General features: G+C 38.3%; 1 long non-coding RNA gene across 1 annotated transcript in view; it reads right to left on the bottom strand.

The window, feature by feature from the left end:
* Positions 1–4,885: 4,885 nt before the first annotated feature.
* The window catches only part of LOC137204965 (uncharacterized), a 126,099-nt gene continuing 103,452 nt past the window's right edge, over positions 4,886–27,532 (bottom strand). The window contains exon 3 of the long non-coding RNA XR_010933930.1: positions 4,886–5,291. This is a non-coding gene — a long non-coding RNA (uncharacterized lncRNA). The remainder of the gene's footprint in view (positions 5,292–27,532) is intronic.

Genomic DNA, 27,532 nt, shown 5'->3' with positions numbered 1-27,532 from the left:
CATTAAAAGGATCATACACCATGATCAAGTGGGATTTATACCAGGGATGCAAGGATTCTTCAGTATATGCAAATCAATCAATGTGATAAACCATATTAACAAACTGAAGAATTAAAACCATATGATCATCTCAATAGATGCAGAAAAAGCTTTTGACAAAATTCAACACCCAATTATGATACAAACTCTCCAGAAAGTGGGCAGAGAGGGAACCTACCTCAACATAATAAAGGCCATATATGACAAACCCACAGCAAACATCATTCTCAATGGTGAAAAAATGAAAGCATTTCCTCTAACATCAGGAACAAGACAAGGATCTCCACTATCACCACTATTATTCAACATAGTTTTGGAAGTCCTAGCCATGGCAAACAGAGAAGAAAAAGAGATAAAAGGAATACAAATTGGAAAAGAAGTAAAACTGTCATCGTTTGCAGATGACATGATACTATACATAGAGAATCCTAAAGATGTCGCCAGAAAACTACCAGAGGAAATCAATGAATTTGGTAAAGTTGCAGGATACAAAATTAATGCACAGAAATCTCTTGCATTCCTATACACTAACAATGAAAGATCAGAAAGAGAAATTAAGGAAACAATCCCATTCACCACTGCAACAAAAAGAATAAAATACCAAGGAATAAACCTACCTAAGGAGGTAAAAGACATATGCTCAGAAAACTATAAGACACTGACGAAAGAAATCAAAGATGACACCAAACAGATGGAGAAATATATCATGTTCTTAGATTGGAAGAATCAATATTGTGAAAATGACTATACTACCCAAAGCAATCTACAGATTCAATGCAATCCTTATCAAATTACCAATGGCATTTTTTACAGAACTAGAACAAAAAAATCTTAAAACTTGTATGGAGAAACAAAAGACCCCGAACAGCCAAAGCAATCTTGAGGGAAAAAAACGGAGCTGGAGGAATCAGACTCCCTGACCTCACACTATACTACAAAACTACAGTAATCAAGACAATATGGTACCAGCACAAAAACAGAAATATAGATCAATGGAACAGGATAGAAAGCCCAGAGATAAACCCACACACCTATGGTCAACTAATCTATGACAAACGAGGCAAGGATATACAATGGAGAAAAGACAGTCTCTTCAATAAGTGGTGCTGGGAAAACTGGGCAGCTACATGTAAAAGAAGGAAATTAGAACACTCCCTAACACCATATACAAAAATAAACTCAAAATGGATTAAAGACCTAAATATAAGGCCAGACACTATAAAACTCTTAGAGGAAAACACAGGCAGAACACTCTATGACATAAATAACAGCAAGAACCTTTTTGACCCACCTCCTAGAGAAATGGAAATAAAAACAAAAATAAACAAATGGGACCTAATGAAACTTCAAAACTTTTGCACAGCAAAGGAAACCATAAACAAGACCAAAAGACAACCCTCAGAATGGGAGAAAAGATTTGCAAATGAAGCAACTGACAAACGATTAATCTCCAAAATACAGAAGCAGCTCATGCAGCTCAATAACAAAAAAACAAACAACCCAATCAAAAAATGGGCAGAAGACCTAAATAGACATTTCTCCAAAGAAGACATACAGGTGGCCAAGAGGCACATGAAAAGCTGCTCAGCATCACTAATTATTAGAGAAATGCAAATCAAAACTACAATGAGGTATCACCTCACACCAGTTAGAATGGGCATCATCAGAAAATCTACATACAACAAATGCTGGAGAGGGTGTGGAGAAAAGGGAACCCTCTTGCACTGTTGGTGGGAATGTAAATTGATACAGCCACTGTGGAGAACAGTATGGAGGTTCCTTAAACAACTAAAAATAGAATTACCATCTGACCCAGCAATCCCACTACTGGGCATATACAAAGAGAACACCATAATTCAAAAAGACACATGCACCCCAATGTTCATTTCAGCACTATTTACAATAGCCAGGTCATGGAAGCAACCTAAATGCCTATCAACAGACGAATGGATAAAGAAGATGTGGTACGTATCTACAATGGAATGTTACTCAGCCATAAAAAAGAATGAAATTGGGTCATTTGTAGAGACATGGATGGACCTAGAGACTGTCATACAGAGTGAAGTAAGTCAGGAAGAGAAAAACAAATATCAAATATTAACACATATATGTGGAATCTAGAAAAATGGTACAGATGAACCTGTTTGCAAAGCAGAAATAGAGACACAGATATAGAGAACAAACATATGGACACCAGGGGGAAAAGCGGGGGTGGTGGTGGGGGTGGGATGAATTGGGAGATTGGGATTGACATGTATACACTGATATGTATAAAATGGATGACTAATAAGAACACGCTTTATAAAAAAAAAGTTATGATTACCAAAGGGGATGGGGAGGGGAGATAAATTAGGAGTTTGGGATTAATAGACGCAAACTATTAGATATAGAATGATAAACAGCAAGTTCCTACTGTATAGAACAGGGAACTATATTCAATATTCTGTAATAAACCATAATGGAATAATATATGATAAAGAATATATATATATATATATATATATATATATATATATATATATATATATATATATATATAGGTGAATCACTTTGCTGTATACCAGAAACTAACACAACATTTTAAATCAACGATACTTCAATAAAAAATGAAAAAACACTTCCTCTGCATCCCCCACTGCCTCCTCTAAGGTATTGCTACACTTCCTCAGGTGCTTCCTAAGTGCTCTTTTCAGCCAGCTCTCGAAAGTCATCAGCCATTATCTCCTCTCCTGGCCCCTCCCATTACTTAAATCTCTATCCACTCAACCCTCCTTTCACTTCTGCAGCCTCAGCTGGGCACTGCTTTCCCCTCTGGTGGACACCACCCCAGTGGAATCATCCTTGCAGCCCAGCTCTGCAAACATATCAGCTAGGCATCACCTGTACATCCTTTCTTATGTTACTTCTGTTAGGATGGAACCAAGTCATACTGCCTCTGACTGCCATGTCTTATGGAGCCTTGAGTGAAACAAGTCTTGAAGAGCTCACTTCAAGTTAGAGTACCTTGTCATCTCTCTGGATGCAACTTCTAAAAGGAGTCTACTTCGGTTTAGGAAAGCCACCTATGTAGCAGATGTCACGTCATAGAACCTCCCTTTTCTCCTACCTCTCCTCTATTTGGCTCTGCTTGTTTCCTAGGTGACCATACATAGCCTCATGGTTCTAGAAACCATGCATGTCCTAAAGATTCCTAAATGTATACCCCTAGCCTCAACCATATCCCTAAAACTAGATTCACACATCCAACTGACAATATGATATCCACCCTTGGATGTCAAATTTGTGCCTCAAACTTACATGCTTACAAATAAATATGTGTCTATATTCTGCTCTCCTCCCCAACCTCAGTGTTCCTCATTTCAGTAAATGACACCACCTTAGCACCTTAATGGAACTTAGAGCCTGTGACCCTGACTTAGAGAAAACTTGGATGACCACAGGTCAAGATGATTTGTTATGGCAATGTACCAAGCCAACTTTCATCTCAAGTTTTCCAGTAAAACCTAAGGTGAAGGAGTGTCCTACAGTGAAGCAGTACTACATGAAATTCCCTCCTAAAATAGTGTTGAGAGATTTACCCTCCTTTTTTTTCTTCTTCTTTTTTGGGGTAGGAGAATCTGAATGGTGTTATGAAGAGAATAATATATTTTAAAAAACAAAGTGTCTCCTTCTTCTCTAAAAATCATTGTTCTGCCAGGTCTGAAAAGCAAATGTGGAATTTACTTCAAATTGGTTGGTCCACCAACACCAAAAAAGTAAATAAATAAATAAAAATCACAATCATGTTCTAACGCACATTTATCTTCATCAGCACAATTTCAAGCCTAGGAGGATTATTTTGGCCCCAACAGCAAGAGCCGCAAATACCGTTTACAGAGAAAGAAACTGAGGCCTAAACAAGTTCAGTGTCCTCTCCAAACCGGAACAGCCAGTAAATGCCAGAGGCCGCCTTTGCACTCAGGCCTGGTGGCCCCAGTGACATGGCTTCCAGCCACTCTACAGCTCTATCACCTACTCAAGTCACATTTTCTTTGGTTCCCCTTTTGGTTTGAGCCACTTTGACTTGCACTTATTTAATCAGCTTTTACTTCTCAATCCCTTTGGGGAAACTATAGAAAATTGCTATTTCTCCTGTACTGTTTTTATTATATTTCTAATCCCCTTACAAGGATTTGGCTGGTTACAAGAAATTGGCAAGTTGCAAATAAATAAACTCCAGATGGAGTCCATATAACATGTATACTTCAAGTTATTTGTTCTCCTACTACTAATAAAGGTCTAACAGTATACACTGGTTTAAAGGATTTAATGTCATGCCAAACTGAGACATTGTCTCTGCCAGTCTTATGGAAATTTCTATTTGAAAATAGGAGGAGCGTGGAGCTGATATCTCCTTACTCATGGTGCAGGGGCATTTCTGGGGATGCATCTGTGACTTAGTGGCAGCCTGATTAACATTTCCATGTGAGGACATCTTAGAGCGCAAATAGATAAAAGACAGCACAAACTACTTTGGTTTCAGCCAAATGGGTGGGTGAGGAAATAGTTGAATTACATCAAATTGCTAGTTGGCTGGGGTTTTTTTGTGTTTTTTTTTCACTGAATTCAACCATCTATGGGTTTTGCTTCTCTAAATCTGTTCCTATGCATAGTCACAGCCTTATTTAGGAATTAAATCCATTTTTCATTTTGAGGCTCTTGATTCCTGATTCATCTCAGTCCACATACCCTGGCAGGCATCCACATACACACACAGGCCATGTTGCAAATGTTGCTTAGTAAATTAGATGTTTGGAGTGCCAAACACATTTTCTCCATACAAATCGTGTTACAGATGGTGGTTAGTTACCCAGTCCAGACAGCAAATGCTTGCATATACACCGTACAGGTGAACGACGATACTGAAGAGCCTTAGAGATACTAAGCCTGCTGAGAGATGCTAAGGGTGTACTGTTCCAGGAAACTGGTATGGAGGCTCAGCTCCCTCCCTGGGCCAGTGCTCTGGGGCCCCAGGAAGAGCTTTGAAGATGGAGTCAGCCGGCTCCTCTGGGGATTCTGAACTAGATGATGAGAAGTCACAGCTTGTCCAGAGGGTAGCAGCTCCCATAGCAGTAATGCTCACTCCAGAGCGTGGCAGGAAGAGGGTGGTGGAGGCAGAGATGCTTCTGTGTGTGGCCATTCATTCAGGCAGGCTGCCTGCTCATCACGCTAATGACTGCAGGGTACAGTCCACCTCTAATCAAGTCAGGAGCCTGTCAATGACGAGAGGATGCCGGTTATTTGTAGGCAACCAGCAGTCTCTGGCCCCTCACGTGTCATTTCAACTAATTACAAACAGATTAACTCAACTCTAGATGTTATTCAAAGGGCAACTAAAATCCTGAATAAGAAACATTAACATAAACTTTCCCTCCTGGAAGCACAGAGCTTTAAGAATAAAGAAACATCAACATCTGGTGAATTTCCAAAGCATTATAGATGTTTCCTTTTAATAGCAGTCCGAAGGCAAACCAGGATGTATATATTTTCACCATCTCTTGCATTAGGAAAGGACCTCCACTTCCACTCTTAACAGACTTGTTTAGGATTCAATTTTCCCTCTACTCTGATTTCAAACTATTAAAAACAAATGAAAAGAGCCAGGCTAAGCCAAACTTGCAAGGTTTTCCAATGGAAAACACTTCATGCTCTTTCAGGAAGCCACAAGCAAACCAGGTCTGACAGCTGACCTTGATAGAATTTTTTCCCCCTCTTTTTAGGTGGGAGGGAGAGGGAGACTTGACTTATAGAATAGAAGCATTTAATTTAAAATTTTCCCAGGGTATTCTCTATAGCGGATGCTTCTCCATCAGTCTATTCAACCACTGCTGGGAGAAGGAAGAATCAAGAATAATGGGTTTCTGGCTTGGGTGCTTGGGCAGAGAGAGGAGTATATGAAAATGAGTTCAATATGAGACATATTTAGTTCATTGTGCCTATGGGATATGCATGTAGTTAAGCAAATTGAAATGACTGCCTGGCACTCCAAAGATACATCTAGCTGGAGTCACTTTGAAAGTCATAAGGATATAAAAGTTAAAGTCTGGCACTGATGTGGTTATCCAGGAAAAGAGAAAAAAGAACACAGGACAGACCTCAGGGAACACCATTGTTTAGAGCAGGGCTTCTCAGACTTGAAGTGGCAGCAGGGGGCCTTGTCAGAATGCAGATTCTGACTCAGTAGGTCTGGGGTGAGGCCTGATTTCTGCATTTCTAATCAGAGCCCAGAAGTTGTTGATGCTGCTTGATTTGGACCACACTTAGAGTAGTAAGGATCTGTGGGCAGCAAATACAAAAAAGGGACCTGAAGGAGAATTAGAGGAGTAGAACGGGAAGAAAAAAAAACCCAGAGGCTCGGTCTGTAGAAGCTGCAGGAGGAGAGGGTTTCAGTAAGGACATGATCATGTGCTGCAGATAGATCAAGATTAAAGAGAATGGGGTGTTTGGCAATGGAGAGGCCATGTGATGATCTTTGTAAAGCAAAAGCCCAAAGACAGACTTGAGTGGGCTGAAGAATTAAGGAAGTGAAGACAGTGACCATAATCTTTATATGCCTTGGAGAAGCAAAAATACCAGCAGTGGTCCGAGCGTCACCTTGGAGTTTCCCAAAAGAGAAGTGACTGTCCTGTTGGCAAGGTGCCTGCCATGTGGTGCTTTGCAATTGTCACTATTAAGGGCCTCTGTACTTTGACCAAGCAGATTTAAAAGTAGCAAACCATTTGTCCGTCATGATTCCTCCCCAGGTTTCTGGGCAGAGGCTTAAATCAAAAGAATTACAATAAATCTAGGCGGGTGGCACCTGTGGATCATGCTCATAACATTCTAACTAACCCATGTGCACACATGTGGAAGATGGAGGAAACACGTGAAAATGACAATAGTTGCATTACTATTGTGGGACTGCAAGTAACTTTCAAATTTTTCTTCATTAAAAGAAAGAAATAATTTATCATGTACACCATTTTTTAAATAGTTCACAAATATTTTGGATATATAATAAAAATCTCAGAAAGAACCTAAGACGCTTACTTGTTTCTCAGCTGCTTGATACAACACACCGGACAATTTTTCCTTTCATTTCTTTTTTTTTTTTTTTTTCCTTTCATTTCTTGAATTAACATGGGAACAATATGATACTAAGCATATTCTGTGATGATATATATGAGCTCATTTATTTCAGATAGTATTATTTCCTTCCTATGTCTAGTCATTGCCAAGAAAATAAAGTTAAAGGTTCTATTTGTAAAAGAATGAATGTTCTTACTTGATAAATTTAGATAACTCACATTACAATTTATTCTTGGAGTCCTTCCCTTCCTCATCCATCCATTAATACATAATGCATTTCTGATTTTTCTTTCTCATTCAAAAGCTGTATTTGGAAATCAGTTAATGAACTAAACAAATCTGCAAAATTGTTTTTAAAGGCATAAGAGAAACCCTTTGATACCATTATATTAACACCAGAACTTTTTCTATTCCAACACAATGGCACATGTTTCTCTCTGTATTATATCTGAAGGTAAATTATTTAAGCAATTTTCTTAGTAACTGGCAAATGGTACTTGTGAATTCATTTATTTAATCACGGACAACTTAATGTAGGCCACTGCATATCTCTGTCTATTCTGTTAAAGCCAAAAGCTTAAAGAGAAATGTGTTCCTGGGAGTCTAAATGCCTTCAAGAAATTGAGTCTAGCAGGCTTACAGTGCCTTCTACAGAGAAGTGGGAGAAGCACACAGCAGGGCCATCCATGGCCTGTGAAAAGCAGTTAATGTCTCCCAGCCACAGATGTGTCATTATTCATAAAGCACTACTAAATATGTGGAAAGGTCAAAACAAAAGTCTCTGCTTTTGTACAATTCTGACCTAAATTTATGACTGGAAAACCTTATAGAGGATATTGTACTTCTCATTTTCTATGCTGTATAGAAAATCATTATCAGTGAAAATAGAAAGAAAAAAAAAAGGATTTCAAAGCAAAGCAATAAATTAGCTGTGAAAGAGAGAATTTATCTTACCATACCCTTTCCCAAACTGAGTATTATTACTTCTGAAATCCTTGTCAATTGATGAGGGGAAAATGGTGTATCATCGATGCTTCTGTAAGTGCAAGGCCCAGGAATTGTTAACTTCAATGCATCCTCCCTCCCATTCCCTTCCTTTCACTCTGCTTCGACTGGTTCCTCTCAAACACTCCCTCTCTCCCATCCAGATGGCCCTATAGTAATGCTTTAAGATTAGTATTCCAATAATCTCCTGATCTTTCACAAAACAATATTGTAAAACCTTTCTTTCTCTGCCACATGCTTTACCACACTTTACAGTTCCCAGCATCTTTTTTATTTCCATGTTTATCCTTGTACAGGAAGGGGGCTTCAAACTGCATGTGAGTTGTATGCTCCAATGAGTTTCAAACATATGGTTGCATGTCTGTGAACTGGTGAGAAGGTCTGCCTGACATCTATGTGCATGAGGACCCAAGAAGACTTCCATTCTAAGAGAAGAGTGAGGTATGACAATGATTTAGTTGTCAGAGGGAAGAGACAGTTTGACTCTAACATGGTGGTTACTCCCAGCCTGACTCCCTCTAGACTTGTCTTAAGTCTTACAGTGAATGGTAACACTCAAGATGAGAAACTAAAAATCTGTTTTCCCAAGAGTTCTGTTGGGGCACAAACAGCAATGATTTTGTGCCTATTCAACAGAGAGTAACAGCAAAAGGGAAGAAAAGTACTCCTGACACGTCACATCACAACAGAACACCAACCCCTGCAGGACTTATGCTCTCCAGTAGCCCTGCAATATCCTGCTTAGTGGCCTTTGGTGGATATAGAGATACACAGGAAGAAGATGTTGGAATGGAAAGAGAGGATAAAAATCAAAGAAGCCTCATGGAAACCAAATACGACATATCCAATTCTTCTTGGGGACTCCTAGAAATAGCTGGAAAGATAGAGTCAACTTCACAGAGGTCTGAAGTCAAGGGAAGAAAAGCCAGTAAAAAAATGTGTTTCAGTTCTCATAGGATTGTTTTCATCCTGTGCAATTAATATATTTTGGAACCAAAATTCTCTTGGTTCCTGAAAAGGTATATAGAGTAAATTTCATTATACTTAGATCTTAAGTAAGGCAGATTTGCAATTCTGGAAAGATTTTTGTGTGCTGGTTTCTATACACAGCAAACTAAAGGGGGGGGGGGCAAAAGTATCAGAAGAGAATATTATTTCAAGAGATAAGTAAAGATCAAATGTTTCTTAAAAATGGATGTTTGTTTCACTTTAGGTAAGTAGTCACAAATTTACATTTGTGGCTCAATAGTTATAAATCTGTATGTTATTTATCTTATCAATATCTATTGGATCCCTCTTTCTGACTTAAATTCTCATCAACCCCCAAAATTCCATAATGTTTTTTAACATGGAACTTTCCATTAAGATTTAGAGCCATTTGCCTTTGAATATTCATGGTCTCAGTCCCATCAGAAATGAGAAAGTATGGCATCATAAATATTATATACACAATTCCAATCTCTGAGGAAATGGTGATCTGTTTTATTTTGTCTTGAAAATATTAATATTTTACTAAAATATGCCAATTTATTTGTCAGAAGAAAAATATAGATTCATCACTGAGAAAAGAAATCTGAAAAATCTGTAACACTATTTAGCACAGAGCTACATGATTATGCTGAAGAACAAAGGTAACAGAAATCTTAAAGACCATTTTCATTGGACCTCCTTTTGTCTTACAAACAAGAAATGGGCTTATGGTTACCCAGTGATACAGTACTAGAATGTTAGATCTAGTACTAGATCCAGTACAAGAATGTTAGCTTCCCAACCATCAGCCCAGCGCTTTTCCCATGCTGCTAGAAAACTGAGTCCTTGGGTTTCTCCAACATCAGTTTCTAGAATGATGCCTTAAATGTTTCTCCCTGGGCTCACAGAAGAAACCAGGTTCCTATCTCTGTTTCACTATTCTGCCCAATCTTAAACTTTGCCTTAAGGCATATTCTCTTCTTAGCTATGGAGTTGATAATAGGGACAATTCTCTTCAAAAATGCAGGAAAGTGAAGCAAGTACTACAACCCACGGTGAGAATCAGGCGCTCACTCATTCCCATCGTTCCTGTCCACTTTTGAGGTTTCATTGCAAATACTTCTTAAGAAGAAGTATACTCATGCAACCTGGAAGACTTCTTAACAGCATTTGGACTTTGTGACCTCCTGCCATACTCCATTCTCTTCATAGGAATTGAGTAAAGCAGACATGTCATTGACTAAAGAATTTTCTCTAGGCTTCAGACCTCTTCCTCCATTCAGATAAGTGGACCTATTTCATCTGCACTCTAACAGACTATTGCATGGGTAAGCAAATGTCCAGAAAGCTCTAAAGATGTGTGTTAATTAGGAAAGTGTTTCAATACCATAACATCAAAGAGTGAAGAGTGATCATTGTACTCACTGCCAAATTTCTAGGAAATTGACCAAGTACCTGATTTCATGACCATTAGCTATGAAGAAGGAAACTGGAGCAGCAAAACATAAAGCAGCTAATAACCTGATAGCAGTGAAAGAAGAGCCAGAGAAGACGAGGGATGAATTACAGCAAGGCTGTCTCACTGTATCTGGTTGAGTAAGTGCTAGAATGGGAAATCCCAGATCAAGTTCCATGTTCCATTGGGTTGTGTTACATAGAGTGCCAGGAATGCTTGCAGACTTAAGAAAGCTTCTTTCCATTGGCTTTCTTTTCATTTCACAACAGAGGGGAAAGAAGATACTGTCAGAAAGTGCCTGGGCATCTCTGAATTTGTATAAGGATAAAAGAGGGTCATCAGGCTTTTTATTACTGTGGTTGAACTTCCCACCAAGACCAGTTTTGCAGGTGGTATTTCTAAAACAGGAAGCACTGAGACTGGCTGACATTCCAAGCTCAATTTCAAGTAGATACTACAACTTTCAGCATTGTCTACAGACCACAGCTAAATTTTGTAATACCCAGAGATTACCAAATTATTTGCACAATTTCTAATTTTTGACATTTTCCACTTCCCTCCCAAATTTTAAATATGTCAATGCTATTTTTATTCCTCCTCTAGTTTATTTTGTTCTTAAAACTGACGCTTAAAATAATTTTCTTACTAATGGGAGAAAAAATTTAAAAAGAAGACACTCTCAGATGAATACTTCCTAGCTAGATTCCGTCCAAGGGAGTTATGAGAGGTCCATGATACAGGACACCTTTAAGTATCACTTGAAGGATACATAGACTCATGATTTATAAGGTCTGTGATCTGTGAATCACAGCTATGTGCTGGCAGAGACATCAAGATGACACTTATAGTGGGGTGTTCCAGGAAAGCACTGGACAACAGGAGAGGGGGTATCTGTCCGAAGTTTACTCTTGAGAGAGTGATGGAAGAGACTTTCAGAGGTCAGACAAGGGAGGCGACCAGGGAAACTCAGTGGATTACACAGGTCCTCACTCTTAGAGCCTCCCTGTCCAACACCCCTTTATCCTTGGTTTCTGGCCACTTCCCTAATACAGCCTGGCCTGCCAACATCTAGCTGAGGCCACTCAGGGATACACGGAGATAGTGATGCGTGGAATTCGTGGTGGCAGCAAGACCAGGTTAGGTTTCAGTGAAGCCATTTAAGTCTCAATGGAAAGTCTTTTTTTTTTTTTCTGCTCAATAACACATTCATACCAACTGAACAGGAAGCAGACAAGTTCAGTACAAGTTCAACTTCTACTCCACCTCTTCCCTGTGCCATGGTTTAAGACAGGCTGCAAGACCTAAACTTAGTTTCACATTACACCCACACATACTTTGGCTCCATTGTAAAGCGAGGTCAGCAGACAGCATATAAAACATGAAATACAAATCAGAGTTCTTGTGGATGTATTGCCAAGAGATCTAATCACTGGCAAATTCTACCTCTCGGGATTGTAATCTTTGGCTCACCTCCGCTGCCTGCCCCAGATGGCCCATAGGTAGACAGTGCAGGACCAGGCCCTTCTATATCCCAGGCATCATGCTCATCACATTCTTAGTCACAAACAGTCTGAGGCGACAGTGTGACAGCAAAAGCAGATGGGAGCCATAGTTTTAGTCATATCCCATATTTCTCCATTTTTTTTACAAGCCAAGAAGACTGCTGCTGATATTTGAAATGAGATGTCAGTGACCAGCAGGAATGTCATTCTAGCAGTAGTGATGGAGCGGGGGTGAGAGAGGCCAGCTGGACATGACATGTCAGATTAGATCAATAGTCAAGTCATACACATGATAAATAGAAATGGCAGTGAAGTATAAGGAAGGCTGTAGGTATGTGTATTTAATGAGACCATACCAGCATTTCAAAGGTTCCTGACACAGAAAAGGATTTCTATGGCCAAATAAAGTTGAGAAAAACTGGGTTAAACAAAGACTGATTTCTTTGTGCAGGATTTTTCAGAGCCTTTAGTGTGCTATTGTGTGTTACAGATCTCCAAGAAGCAATTTCACCATCAAGCTCTTGTATTATGGACATTATTAACATCTCATGGGACATGTCTCCATTTGATAAATGCTAGACAGTTACCATATTGCATGATTTCTATTCAATGTGAGGCTTTAAGAAAATAATTATTGACATTTCTTTCCATTCCATTATTTTAGGTTCTACCATTTATTTGGGTAACAATAGCACTAAAGGATCAAACAGACAATGTTAGAAAAACTGATCTAAACAAATGGGAAATGATATAAAGCAACTAAACTTTGATCTAATAATTGACCAATAAACCATCATCCCTATAAAGTCAATGCTTCCAAAAACAGAAAGTAATTTCTGGAAAATACTGAACATGATTCAGTAAACATTTGCAATGTAAAAGAACATGGGGGAAAACTGCCAAGCAGATTAACTTATATGTAGCTTCAGAAAAATTATGTAGTTGATAAAATGTTATAAATGGGAATGTGATCATTATACTATCCCCAATAATAGCTACTTCTTCATTAGCTCATGTATCAAGATTCTCACTTCCTTTAAATAGTCACTGATGTCTCGAATATCAATCTTTTTGGCTTATTTTTTTAAATATAACAATATGGGAAAAATACTACCCCTGAGATTAAAAAAACAAGAGGTACATGAACATGTTATGTAATGTACTTTCGAAAACTTGAAAATCTACAAAAGGAAATATGAATAAAAAAACAAACTTTAAATGATAATAAATTGTTCTCTTGCAAAGAAATGGAAAATGTTTTAATCCTCTTAGCAAAGAACTATTTTCAGAAATGCAGACCTGAATATTTTTCAGAACTTTTCTGTTATTTAACATATTTTGCAAACTGAGATAGATAAGCCCTTATGTAAGCATTATTACCTTAAATAGGTATGCATTGTTAAATTTTAATTAGGCAAATTTGCTTCATCTCTGAAATATAAATATGCTTGTATATTTAGTTACCACAACAATAGTATGAGATTGGGGTGTGGACAGTGAAAAAGAATGCCTGGCTGTGAATTTTTGCTGTTGTTATCAAAAGCAAATTCCGAGGAATTTCTAAACTTGCTCCATGGTATCTTAGAACATGAGAGTCTGACTGACTAGTTCTCTTAAACACACACACACAGACATATGTGTGTGTTTATATGTATGTGTGTGTTTATATGTATGTGTGTATACATGTATATATCAATACATATGTGTATATGTGCTCCTTGGTTTTTTCAGTTAAACTTTATTGGAGGTCAAGCTATATCAATGCATATAAAGCTGCTTCATAATTTTTTTAGATTGCTGCTTAAAGTCCATTCTATGGCTATTTCATAGTTTACTTAACTGATTGTTTTTGAAAATTTAGATTTTATTGGCTTTTATTTTTGCTTTTGCTATCACAGAAATGGTAAAAAATATGTCTGTACATATTTGAATGTTTCTTAGTATGTCTGTATGATTAATTGCTAAAAATAGAACTGCAAAAGCAGAGACTGTGCATTTTTAAGTTAGCTAGATATTGTTAAAAAAAATGTCCTTCAAACAGGTTTTTACACCAGGACCAACTACCCTTAAGAGGGCCTGATTCCCCTTTTCTGTATCTGGCTCTATTTCTGGAATCTAGCCTATTCCATTGGCAAGTACCACACTATTAAATTACTATAACTTTGTGGTTGGCTTTATTTTCTCTAGGGCAAGTTTTCTTTCCTTATTCCTTTTCATTCTGAATTGTCCTGGCAATTCTTGCATGTTTATTATCTCATATGAAATTTAGAATCAACTTGAATAGATCTAAAAACTTAGCAAGAATTAATAGCTTTATGATATGGAATTTTCTATTCAAGAGTAAGCTATGCCTTTCTACTTATTCATTTGTTTTATGTTTTCAGTAGAATTTTAAAATTTTATTTTTGTAGACTTTGCATACTTTCCTTTTATAGTATTCCTAGGTATTTTATCTTTTTCTTTCTATTGCAAATGGGACATTTCCTTCCAATATATTTTTTAGCCAGTTGTGTAACAAACTTCTTGATTTTGGTTTATTAAGTGTAAATGTTTTTCTTAGTTCTCTTATTAATATAAGTTTTTCAGTTAATTGTCTTGAATATTCAAGTATAAGATTATATCATTTGCAAGTAACCATCATTTTACCTCCTTCTTTCTAATTTTATACACCTAATTTTTAAAATTTATTTAGTTACATTGGCTAGTATCTCTAGAACAAGAACAAAGAGCTTAATACATGCTAGACAGTGTGTTAGACATTTTCATTTATTTTGTTTGATCCTCATAACAACCCCTGTGGTTGTATTACTTGTCTACATTTCACAGAATCTAAGTGTAGAAACTGAGATCTTAGATTAAGTTGCTCAAAGTCACATTGCTGATAAATAGCACAGACAGATCTTAGAGAAGATGATGAAAAGTACCCAAAATAATTAATCATTAATGTTTGTGAAAATATCAAAGTGAAGAAAGCATTAAGAATTACACAGACTATTTTCACTTACCTGTTATGAACCTTAAGAAAAATTTAATAACTTTGTACCCAATATGGAGTTAATCATATGAGACTCGTTTTTCCTCTCAGTGAGACACAAGCACTATTTTTTTAAACAGAATTAGCACCAAGTCATGGACCTTTTAATACTCTAATAAATCCATCATCTGGAGAGGTCAAGCACACATCACAACCAGACTCAGGAATTGTAGTTTTAGAATCTGAGCAAGTTATATTTTCTCTATTTGCTGCAGATAAAAAAATGGCATTAACAAGTGAAACAGTCACATCTTTTCAGCATGCTTCCTTATTTTTCAGTATTTATTGTACAAGTATCTTGTGTCATATTATGGACTTTATTGCAGACATTCATCATCACTGGATATGATGCTGAAAATGGGGCTGTGTTTTCTTCCATATTGGCTCAGAAAGGGCAGTCACAGATGTGAATGGATCTGAGCACAATAATGAATCATGGAACAAAGGACTATCATTAATAATTAGCACAGCTGGAGTAGGTTTCATCTGCATAATTACCTACCATCCTTTTTTGTCTCACAGCTTTGACATGACACAGAGCAGTCACTGGAATGTTTTTGTTATTTTAGAAAAATATCTTCAACTGTGGTAAGGATGCCTTGGAATGTGGCTTAAAGAGATGCCCTTCAGGATAAAGCACTTGACCTTTCAGAAACAGCAAGAAAAGTTTTTCATTTTTTAATGTATGTCTGAAAAGAGAGAGTGCATTATTTGTCAGCATCAACTCTATTGGACTTCTCATCCAGCCATAGAAGGTTTTGAACAAACACAGGCAAATGTACATGAATGCATTAAACTCAATATTGTTCTGTCCCAAATCCATAATAAGAGTAGTTCATATTCACCTGAAACAATTTATACCAAATTGTCCAAACATACACAAAAAGCCAATTCCTACCTGATCTCAGCGTCCTGATGTATTTGTAATAAAGCAAGGAATCTGTTTTTTCCTTTTCTCTTTTTCTGGTGAGTATTTATCATTCATGGTATGAAAACAAAGAATGTGAAAAACATGATAGCTAGTGGGAAGCAGCCGCATAGTACAGGGAGATCAGTTCCGTGCTTTGTGACCACCTAGAGGGGTGGGACAGGGAGGGTGGGAGGGAGACGCAAAGGGAGGGGATATGGGGATATATCTGATATAGCTGATTCACTTTGTTATAAAGCAGAAACTAACACACCATCGTAAAGCAATTATACTCCAATAAAGATGTTAAAAAAAAAAAAGAATGTGAAAAACAAAGAAGTCTTTTAAAGACAGAATAAAAACCTCATTTTGATATTGCCCCTATTGAAGAGCCAGGTTGATTTTTCTATAGTATAAATCTGATCATATCACTCTCCTAAGTGAAGCCATTTGATGACTTCTCACTTCTCTTATCTACCAAACTCCCAGCATACTTATGGACATATGACCCCTTGAGTTAATAGTCCAGCCATACTGCCCACCTGACATCCCACAGTGTATCGTGCTCTTTCTTACTTTTTGTCCTCAGCGTATGATATTGTCCATGCCTGTGATGCCTTCTTATCCTGTCACTTGTTGAATGCCTCCCTCTCCTGCCTGCATAGAGCATACAGCACTCACTTGCCTTTTTATGTCTCAGTCTCCCCCATAGGCTGTAAGTCTCTTGAAGGCAAGAACTGGAACTTGTACCATGTTATATCCCCAAGGCATGGTTTGAAGCCTGAAATATAGTAACCTCCCATTTATTGAGTGAATGAATGGAAATCTTATTATCCTCAAACTACTTATAAGTGATTAATGTGTGACAGGGCAATTGTTAAGGTTTTTATTAATCTGTGACAGACTAATCATATGGTATTTTCAATCTCCACTCTGGCAGATGTTGTAGGTTGATTTGCTTGACATGTTATGGTGAGGATGAGCAGCTCTGGGTTCCATTTCCCAGACTCTCCTGGAGCAAAACATGACTAGGTATATGACCTTGCCTTTCCATGCCAGAGTTTTTGCCTTTCCATGCCAGAGTTTCCTCACCTGTAAAATGAAGATGCTTATAAACCTTTCCTTGTGGTGTTGTTGGGAGGATAAAATATCGATAAAGCATGCATGTTGCTTGGCACTGGGCGGGGCATATAGTAAAAACACCATAAGTGTTTGCCATTGTAATTAGAGCTTGTCACACACAAATGACTGCCAATAAGCCTTGTTTCATTTGGGGTTTTCACCTGGGCAATTATCTTACTCATTTTTCTCCACATTTCCTTTGCATTGGAATAATAGAATTGAAATAGATCATCTCTAAGGTCCTTTCAGCTCTAAAATAGATTGTAAAATGTGTCCAGAGAACTATGCATTTGTAATAACCCAGAATGAAAGGCAGCAGGGTGGGAGAGGGTGTCAAGGATGGCAATGATGGATATAAAGAACAGGGAAGGAGTACATTCCAAAACATTTTCCAAAATAGCAATTAAGGGGGATTGAGGGCAGGAAAGGTGATCAAACAAAAAGCATTTCATTTTCATTTCTCCCTGTCAACTGTTTCAGCTATCAGAGAGGAGATACCCTTTTTGATAACTTTAGCCTTTGTGTATTGGTAATGCCAATTCTATGCATAGATAAAGGGAGACAATAGAACAGTTGGCCTCTAGTCTCCCCATGGAAGTAGCAGAAAGGATCCTATTGTAGAACTTACAAAAACACTGTCAAATTAAGCTGAGTCATTTAGGATTGCATTTGGCTGCATGAAAGAGAAACCAACCAGAGCTTAAACAAACAGAAGGCTATAGATCTCATTTTACAAGGACACTAAAGATGGACAGTCCAGGGCTAAGAAATTGTTCAGGGAAACAAGCTCCTTCTATACCATACTTTGTCACCCTTAACATGTGACCTTTGTCTTTATGATCACAGAATGCCTACTGCACCTTCAGGTATAAAGTTCTCATTCCAGGCAGGAGGAAGGGGAATGGGCAAAAGACAATAGACACATGACAGCTGAGATTTTTCCCCTTTTATTAGAAAAAGTAAGGTTTTATTTCCTGGAAGCTCCACTGGTAGACTTCTCTAACATTCCACTGGCCAAAAGTGGGTCATATGACCACCCCTAGTTGCAAGGAATTCTGGGCACATTACCACTCCTAGCAAAAGCATGGAATTCTTTTACTGCAGAAGATAGATAAAATAGACTTGGTGTAGGGAACCAGCATGTCTACCACTTGCCTCCTAGTCAATAAAGTAAATTAGGCTTGACTAACACACAATGAAACATATAATATATATGTTGTTTGGTGACAGCTGAAATTAGATTAAGAGAAACAGGCTGACAACAAGACAACAATCTTCATATTGCTTGGAAATTAATCAGGTCTAACCTTCCTTCCCCTTGCACTCATTGGCCTCCCTTCCATCTCCTGCCCTCTGCCTAAAAAGAAAATTGTGTTTAGCATACCAAAAATCTATTACCACTGAGCCAAAAACCTTCCAAATAGATTTGTATGCCTTGTTATTTAACATATTTCAAGTTAACAACTCTCAATTTTTTCTACTCATTTTTATCAGATCTTCATAACACATTTCTATGTTAAATTTGTCACATTGTTTCTCAGTTTCTGTCCTTTCTACCATCACTATTCTGAGGGTGAGAGCAGTAAATGTTCCCAATTGTTAGGTCCCTGGAGATTCCAGATTGTAGGATCCACAATTATTCCTTTGTCTTTTCAATAGCTTGTGATACGTAGTCTAAAATACAGGAAAGCTCAGTATAGAGAATACACAGACTATATAAAGGAAATCTTTAGAAGTAGATACTGTGTTGACTTTAAAAAGAAAAGTGAGGAAATGTGAAAGCCAGCAAGTTTCTTACATGTAGACATGCATCTAACTCAAAATACTTGCACAAGGTCATCTAGGAGATATTCAAAACATAACCCAAAGAGATAGCACTAAATATCCAAGGGTCTAAATTTTCTAAAACAAGAAAATATCCAGGAAATTCAAAGGCAGAATTCTTATATCAAAAATTGCCCTTGGGCTTGGAATGCCAAAATAGTATCATGAAAATGGGAGAAAGCTTGACGCCATCTGCTGAGAGGTAAGAAGAGAATCTGGCAGTTCACCCTTATATTTGGGGCCATTGATTATTTCCAGATAACTTATGGAAAGTTTCCTGTGCAAATCAGATTCTCTAGATCTGAGGGATTATCCAACAGGCTCCAAATGCTTCTTTACACAATCTCTGAGACTATACATATGGTGAAAGGGTGATAATCACATAGGGATTTGATCAGAATTTTAGCCTAGGATGAGGAAATATATTTAATCACTGTTGCAAATCAGCTCCATTAATACATAAAAATGTTTTCTGGTTGATAAAAAGACAAAGCAACCTATAAAACCATAGTTCAAGACTTGGACAGATACAAGTTACAAAACAACTCAAACAATTCTCTGAAATCTATAACAAGAAAAACAGATAGTTGAGCACCAGGAAAGGTGTGCTCTGATCTCATGCCTTCAAGGACAATAATTGTTTGCTCTTGTTGCTTGTTCTTGCTGTCCTTTTTGGTTTATTAACTTTTGAATATTCTCTTGAATTGCTGAGTAAAACGTTTTTAGTTTCTCATTCCATATTCTGGAGGTAAAAATACATCTACTATAAAAATATAATTAGCCAAGTTCCAGGATCAGTTAAAGAAAATTAATGACACATTTGTCCAGACCACATGCCAGTATGGCTGGTTGAAACCAGGATCAAGGAAATCAAAGCACTTACTCTGTTAATAAAAGTAGAGGAGGGGCTTCCCTGGTGGCGCAGTGGTTGAGAGTCCGCCTGCCGATGCAGGGGACACAGGTTCGTGCCCCGGTCCGGGAAGATCCCACATGCCGCGGAGCAACTGGACCCATGAGCCATGGCCGCTGAGCCTGCGCGTCCGGAGCCTGTGCTCTGCAACGGGAGAGGCCACAACAGTGAGAGGCCCGCGTACCGCAAAAAAAAAAAAAAAATTGGTACATGAGTTCATTCAGCAAATATCTATTAAACCCTGCTAAATGTCAGGTACTGTTCTAGGCATTTGGCATAAATAGAGAACAAAACAAATAAAGAGTCCTGCCTTGAAGGAATATACATTTCTGTCAATCGCCAAATTATCTTAAATCAATTCCTCTTTTTAAAAAATTGTTTTCTTGGGACTTCCCTAGCGGTCCAGCAGTTAAGACTCCGCACTCCCAATACAGGGGGCCCAGGTTTGATCCCTGGTCAGGGAGCTAGATCCCACATGCTGTAACTAAAAGCTCCCGAGTGCCACACCTAAGACCTGGCACAGCCAAATAAATAAATTAAATAAATAAACATTGAAAAAATGATTTTCTTGATCAAATAATTTTTAAAAAAGGATTTCTTCAACAGTTCAAATTTTTATACTCAGTATGATCTTTATCAAACGGCATCACCCTCACCATCCCCATCTCCAAAAAGAAAACTTGCTAAATGTACGTACCCCTTGATTTTCTATGAAATCAGAGCTTTGGCTCTGAGTGGTTGTAACGATTTATATTTGCTGACCAGAAAGTCTTTAGAAGGGAGTACTATCATTGGTTCCCATGGGTGTTCTTTTCCATGAAGATGGGACGGCAGCAAAATGTTGTCAAAGAAATTAAAACAAGTAAGGAGTTTGAGACACTGGTTATGTGCCTTCCTTATGGGCATTTAAAGAAGGAAAAGGAAGATGTTTCTCACTGTAACACACTACTTTGCATATTACTATCAAACCTGTCAGGTCACATTTTAATGTTCTTAATAACTTTCTCATGTTTTCAATCATAAGAGGTAGCATCCTGTTACCAAGCTTGAGTATCTGTTATCTCTCAGTATGGAAGGATTTAAATTATCTGGTGGGTGAATTCACTCATCTGTAATTTTTTTTTTTTTTTTTTGGCCATGCTCTGCAGCATGTGGGATCTTAGTTCCTGCACCAGGGATCGAACCCTTGCCCCCTGCAGTGGAAGCATGGAGTCTTAACCACTGGACCGCCAGGGAAGTTCCTCAGAGAATTCCTCTTAACCTCAAATGTTAAGTCTTCAGAGACACCTTGCCATATATTTACTCTACTTAAAATATCAAGAAAATGAAACAGATCAGTAGAACCATTAACATAACAGATAATCCTAAATTGTGTACATAGGCGAGCAAAACTTGCCACCCCAAAATATCTCTTTGGCATGCAGACTATTTTGAGCTGAAAAAAATTAAGGCCCAAAGGATTCAAGAAGGAAATTTGACCTTCTCCCTAACTGCCTAAAAAAAATTTAGATAGAGAGCCTGTTCCTGAATAGAGCCATCACCAGAGATGTCTGCAAAGAATATGGGCCAGGTGTGGTGGGGAAACTCTGGCAGGACCCAGAGATCAGAGTCCACTCTGTGTCCCATTGTCTCTGTGTGGTGAAGCAAACATTTGTTTCCCAAACATTTCCTTTTCTATCCTCATGTGAACAGCCTTCCTCCCCCTTAAAGTCCCAAACCACTACCCCCAACATCCTCTTTTGTCCTTAGCTGAAGACAAAAGGTGAGGATTTCAGCCATTTGGGTAAATTACTCAGTTTTCCTGGGTCTCTCCTATGTATACATGTTATAAAATTTGTTTTGATATTCTCCTGTTAATCTGTCTCATGTCAATTTAAGTCTTACACCAGACAAAAGAATCTAGAAGAGTAGAGGAAAATTTCTTCCTCCCTGACATATACGTATTATTTTGAGGCACATTACTACTTGACTTTATTTTTTATAGGTTGCTGTTAAGAATAGTAAGCAATTGAATTCAGGCAATGCATGTGTGTATACATGTTTTCCTATGGATTATGGCAGGAAGTGGATGTTGGACGTCATGCTCTCCCAGAGCTTGAAGAACAGCACAAGGCAAGGTTGAGTAAAAATGTTACAATATTAATAGTAATAGCCACCATTTACTGGGTGTCTACTCTAGGCCAGGTACTTTATTATGCTATCTCATTTAACTGTAAATATTTTTCTCACTTCTTAGATGAATAAATTAGAGCTCAGAGAGGTTAAACCAGCCCTAGACTCTAAAGCATCCAGCTAATAATAGAGGGATGATATTTGAATCTTGGGTCTGTCACTGTAGCCATCGTACTTTCAAATATGCCACAAATCCAGTTCCCATAAAAGAGAACACAGAACTGCATGAGTTTTCAGTGGTAGCCTGAGGGTCTAGACTTCATGTCAGACAAGCGTTAAAGGCAATGTCACCATGTGAGGCTGAGTGACAGGCAAACTTTCAAGCTGGTGGAGGAGTAATTGGGTACTACAAGGTGTCCAAATGGGAGACTCAGTGGAATAGAATTAAACAATACTTGAGCCATTGTTGTTACAGTTTAGCTCTTGGAGTCTCTAACCTCCTTAAAAAGGCATCCTGTTCTCTTAGGAAGAAGCCTGACACCTGTGCTGCTCTGAGCCCTAGGGCTTTCCCAGGGAGTCCATAGGTAAAACAGGCTTCCCCTTTCATCTGAATTCCAGCATTCTAAGGGGACCTAAACCTGCTCAACAGGTTCTGAAGATGTAAGAAGCCCAGCAACAGCAGGACAGATGACCTCATTTTTAAAACCTTATTCAAAACAACCCTCATCCTTGTCTTCCCCTTGACATTTAGGGGAAAGGGAGCTGAAGATCCCATGCGAAAGATAACTACCCTCTGATATCCTAGAAGCCATGAGGAGCTCCTGTATCAGGAGGCCAGTGTTTCTATAGCATTTGCTGGAATTTAAAGGACCAATTATTTACCCTCCCTTCCCTACTAGGTTTAGAACAAACTGAGAAACATACAGAGGATTCAAATGAAAGATCAGAATGTCAATTTTATTGCTGATGGAGCTGGATTTAGAATAATATTTGGACCAATGTCAAAGGGGCTTCCTAAAATGCAGCCTTACCAGGCCCACTGACTTTCCAGAACCATCTGCAACAGGCCCAGGTGTACATTTCCGGCCCCCACAGGCAGGGATCGCCCAGGAGCTTTGCCAGATGAAGCGAACTTCCATTCCTTGGCAGGGCAGTTGCAAAGGGAGAAGACAAAAGAGGCTGCCGTATTCAGCAAGGGGCCTCTGTCCCTTCATGGGAGGATCGCTGGTGAATAGATGACAGGTTCTTGATATTTCACCAGTTAGATAAATCAGGCTTCCTCCCGTGGGTGGAGTAAGTGGCGTAGAAAAGGCCAAAGTTTAGTGCCTTGCTACTCAAAGTCTATCCTTGGGCCAACATGGTCATCTGGAAGCTTCTTGGAAATGTAAAAGCTCAGGCCCCATCCTTCCTTATCTTACTTACTCACAATCTATGTTTTAACAAAGTCCTCAGGTGATCTGTATGCACATGAAAGTCTGAGAAGCACTGCTAAACGGAAGTGCTGTCACAGAAATTTCAAGACAGAGCAAAGGAATTTCCCCAACAGAACCTTAAGCGAGGTGACCAGAGAGGCCAAAGGCCATCTCCATTATTTCATAGTGAAGCTTCCTTTGATGTAGGTAACATAGGATTTTAACAAATACTTGGGATTTTAAACTAAAGCTATAGTTTCAATTGTCTCAAATTAAGTGAATTAGCTAAATTCCTGGACTACTTTTAGTGAGCCCTTGCCGAGATAAAGACTGAGCAAAGACAAGGAAGAAAGTAACAGAATATGATTGCATTTCTTCACTTAGGAGTCCTTGGAGTCAAGCATTTCAAGAACTGAGAATCACCGTCAAATGGAATCTAAATGACAAATCCTGGGCAGGGTCCATCACATGGAGAGTTCTTTGGCCTACTTCTGGCTTCATTGAATCTATACTATGTCATCTTTATTTTATAGTCAGTTTAGAGTTGGAAATACAGGCTGAGAACTCTCTTGATGGCAAGTTTAGAGCTTATTGACAGATTTTGCCAAATACAAGTGAGTCCCAGTTATTTACTCAGTTCTTTGGTAACCTAAATATTATATCTAATTTTCTCTCCCACAGAGTGGTCAGAGGTACCATCAGTTCTATGACTTTCACATTTGTATAATCATAACCAAAGAGTGTTTTTTAAAATTTTTATTGGAGTATAGTTGATTCATAATGCTGTGCTAGTTTCAGGTGCACAGCAAAGTGAATAAGCCATACACACATACATATCCATGGTTTTTTTTGTCTATTTTGTCTAACCACGTGTTTTTGTCTCTCCCTCAAATGCCAATGGTAGATTATTGCCGGCAAAAGGCTGTTACCTCGTGGCCACAACCTGCCCTGAGTTTGAAAATTTCAACCTCGGGTTGCCAGGGTTGTTTTCATAACTCCTCTTAGGGCTCAGTGAAAGAATCCCTGCTTTGCCAACAGCACGGCTCTACTCTCTTTCTTGAAGTCTGTACTACTTGTGAGCTGTTAGCTGGTCTTTCTTCATGACCACTGATGGCACAAGGTGATGGATGGATGAAGTCTTCACACCTAGCACTGCCTATTAAAGAGAGAGAGATTGGAAAGAGTGCTTAGTTGATAAGAAGGAAAATAATTCACTCTTGCTCCAGAACTGAACTGGTATAAACTGGCACATTCCAAATAAGCCATTCCTTTTACTTCACATTCCACTTGGTTCCCTGTTAAGTGTTCAGAACATTCTGATATTGCTTATGGCTCTTTCTTACAAAGTCCAATGAAACCTATTCAATGGCAGTGTGCCCAATAGCATATGATGCATAGCTTTTTTTGCTAATGGTATCTATTTACACAGAACATATCAGCCTATCACCTAAAGACACTTTGGCAGTAAACTATTTTAGAGGCACACAGGGGAGAGAGATGATGAATATGTAATTTTGATTTACTAAATGGTTTTTCTTCTTAAAATGAAAATGTCAAAGGCCCAGATTATGTGGGGAAAAAATCATTTTCCTTACGTGCTGTTCCTTCTGTGTGAATCTTTCTTTGTTCTGAAACTAATCTCACCTGAGAAGCCATATCAGCATAGCACAAAGAAAATTAGATATCTACTTACGAATTATCTGATTTACTGGATAATCCAAGGCCCTGAAGAGCCTTTCGAATGGTGATTTGAGTCAGTTACTCAGGAAATTAAAGAGATGTCATAAACTTCAATAGGTAGAGTATGGTGCTAACTTATTTGTATTAGTTGTCTGGATTTTTCTGGGGAATTTATTCTCTTTCATTTCATCTTAGGTTGTATCAAACAGAGTAAACTACACCAAGTTGCTCTAAAGTTTGAAAATGATTGCTTATAATACTGAGATAATTTTATTTACAGAAAAAAAAAACTATTTTTAGCAATAATAACCAAGCAGCTAGTGGTCCATCTTCTAATATTTTTCCATAATGCATTCCACTTCCATTTCAATAACTAGTTCTCTAAAGCTAAGCTGTTATTTATTTTAGTGCCATTTCGTGCTGGCCTTGCATGCAAACATAGATGTAATAGTTTCATTTAACTGTACCTTTGGAAAACATACTCCCAAAATGAAAAGCCATTCTTATTATAGTCAAGTCCATTTATATTATAGCAAACTATTATTAGTAACGTCAGAGGAATAATGTAGAAGGCTGTGTTTGAGCAGAATTTTATTAGAACTTACTAAGTGGTCTACAACCATTTTCTCATTTGCTTTCCACAATAATTCTGTGAGCTAAGCAAGTCAGGTAGCACCATTCCTATTGTTTTATTGTTTGGGAAACAAGCTCAGAGAGGTGATAGGTCCTGCCAAAGTCATCCAGTTAGTAATGGATTTGGTCACAGACCCAGGTCCTCTGGCTCCTTGTCCAGTTCTATTGGGTTGTGAAAAAAGGCCCAGGGAGACATTTCTCACACGATGATTGTAAAACCCGAGAGAAATAAAAACATTCTCATTCTACGTTGAAAATTTTCTAACCAGATAACCAAGGAATCTTTTTAAGGTAAAGTAGATGTGTCAAAAAGAGGAAATTTGGGGGCTTCCCTGGTGGCGCAGTGGTTGGGAGTCTGCCTGCCGATGCAGGGGACGCGGGTTCGTGCCCGGGTCCGGGAGGATCCCATGTGCCACGGAGCGGCTGGGCCCGTGAGCCACGGCCACTGGGCCTGAGCGTCCGGAGCCTGTGCTCTGCAACGGAAGAGGCCACAGCGGTGAGAGGCCCGTGTATCGCAAAAAAAAAAAAAAAGAGGAAATTTAGGATGTTTTAATTTAGTAAAAAATTCTTATGTAGCCTTTTAAGACTCACTATAACTTGGAAAAATAATACCTTATACTTACACAACTTTTTACATTTCACAAGGCAACTGTATATAGGCTATCTCATTTAATGTTCCTAATAGTCCTATGGTTGGTAGAACAGGTGGAGAAACTGAGTCTCAGAGTGTCTAAGTGACTTGCAAAGATTTCCAGGTGGCAGAGGTAGGGTCAGAACCCTGATATTCTTCAAGGATGGTGTTCTTTCCACTACTCCATAGCTCATTGTCACATATCTTATATGAGGCTTAACAGCTTAACAGAATTAATTGGGCTTCTTGTCACCACTACTCACATTTTTCCTGTGCCACTGGGAGACAATCAACAAACACTGTGTAGCAAATCTGATGGTATGAAAAAGTTCAGCAGAGGAAGTTAAGCTGTAGGTACTTCTCCCAAGAGTATGGACTACCAGCCATATCTTTAGTCCTATGCTCTGAGAGGGCATAGTCACAGCTTTCTACTCAACTCTTCATTGAAGCGTACCATCATAGACATTTTCGCTGTCCTGTTTTTGGAGACAGGCCAAATCTGATACCCATTTGATAGGGGGGATTTGGAAATACAGAAATGTCTTAAGAATTAATTTTCACTGACAAACCCATTAAAAATGCCTGACTTGAAAGAATGATACTTGTGAGAGATTATCTACATCCTACATTTGTTTCATTTCTTCATTCTTTTTTCTTCTGTCCCAAAATGTGATCTGCAATGATTTAGAGCTAATAGTTTACAGCTGAAGAAGATAAACTTATTCAAAATAAGTTATACAGTACTCCAAAATGATACTGACTAAGCCCATGAGGAGAAAATGCTTGCATCTCAAGATATAGAAGGGGAAGTTACCAGACGTTTCTTATCCACATATAAGGATTTGAGACAAACACGATTTAATCAAGGAATGTGAACGAGAACACATTTTGAATGTCCTTTCCATCTTATTTTCCAGTAGCCTCAGCGTTCAACAAGAACACCTACTATACAGACGATAAACTTGTTAATCAGTTTTCTGCAATAAAGCTTATCTCTGTGAGTCCATTACTCATTCAAGAAGTTCTAATGTAATAAGCCTACATGCGACTTTTATTCTCCCAGTAATCTTAATTACCCATTTTACTGCTATGTGCTCAACTGTCAGGATACAATTGGCCAAGAAAAGCTTTTTTGAAAATTATAAACATCTTGAGTTTCGTGTCAATAAAGTTGATGGCAATCTTGAAT

Source organism: Pseudorca crassidens, chromosome 13, assembly GCF_039906515.1.
Source record: "Pseudorca crassidens isolate mPseCra1 chromosome 13, mPseCra1.hap1, whole genome shotgun sequence".
Lineage (NCBI taxonomy): Eukaryota > Metazoa > Chordata > Mammalia > Artiodactyla > Delphinidae > Pseudorca > Pseudorca crassidens.
Note: the sequence above shows the minus strand (reverse complement) of the source record. Positions and strands in the feature narration are given on the sequence as shown.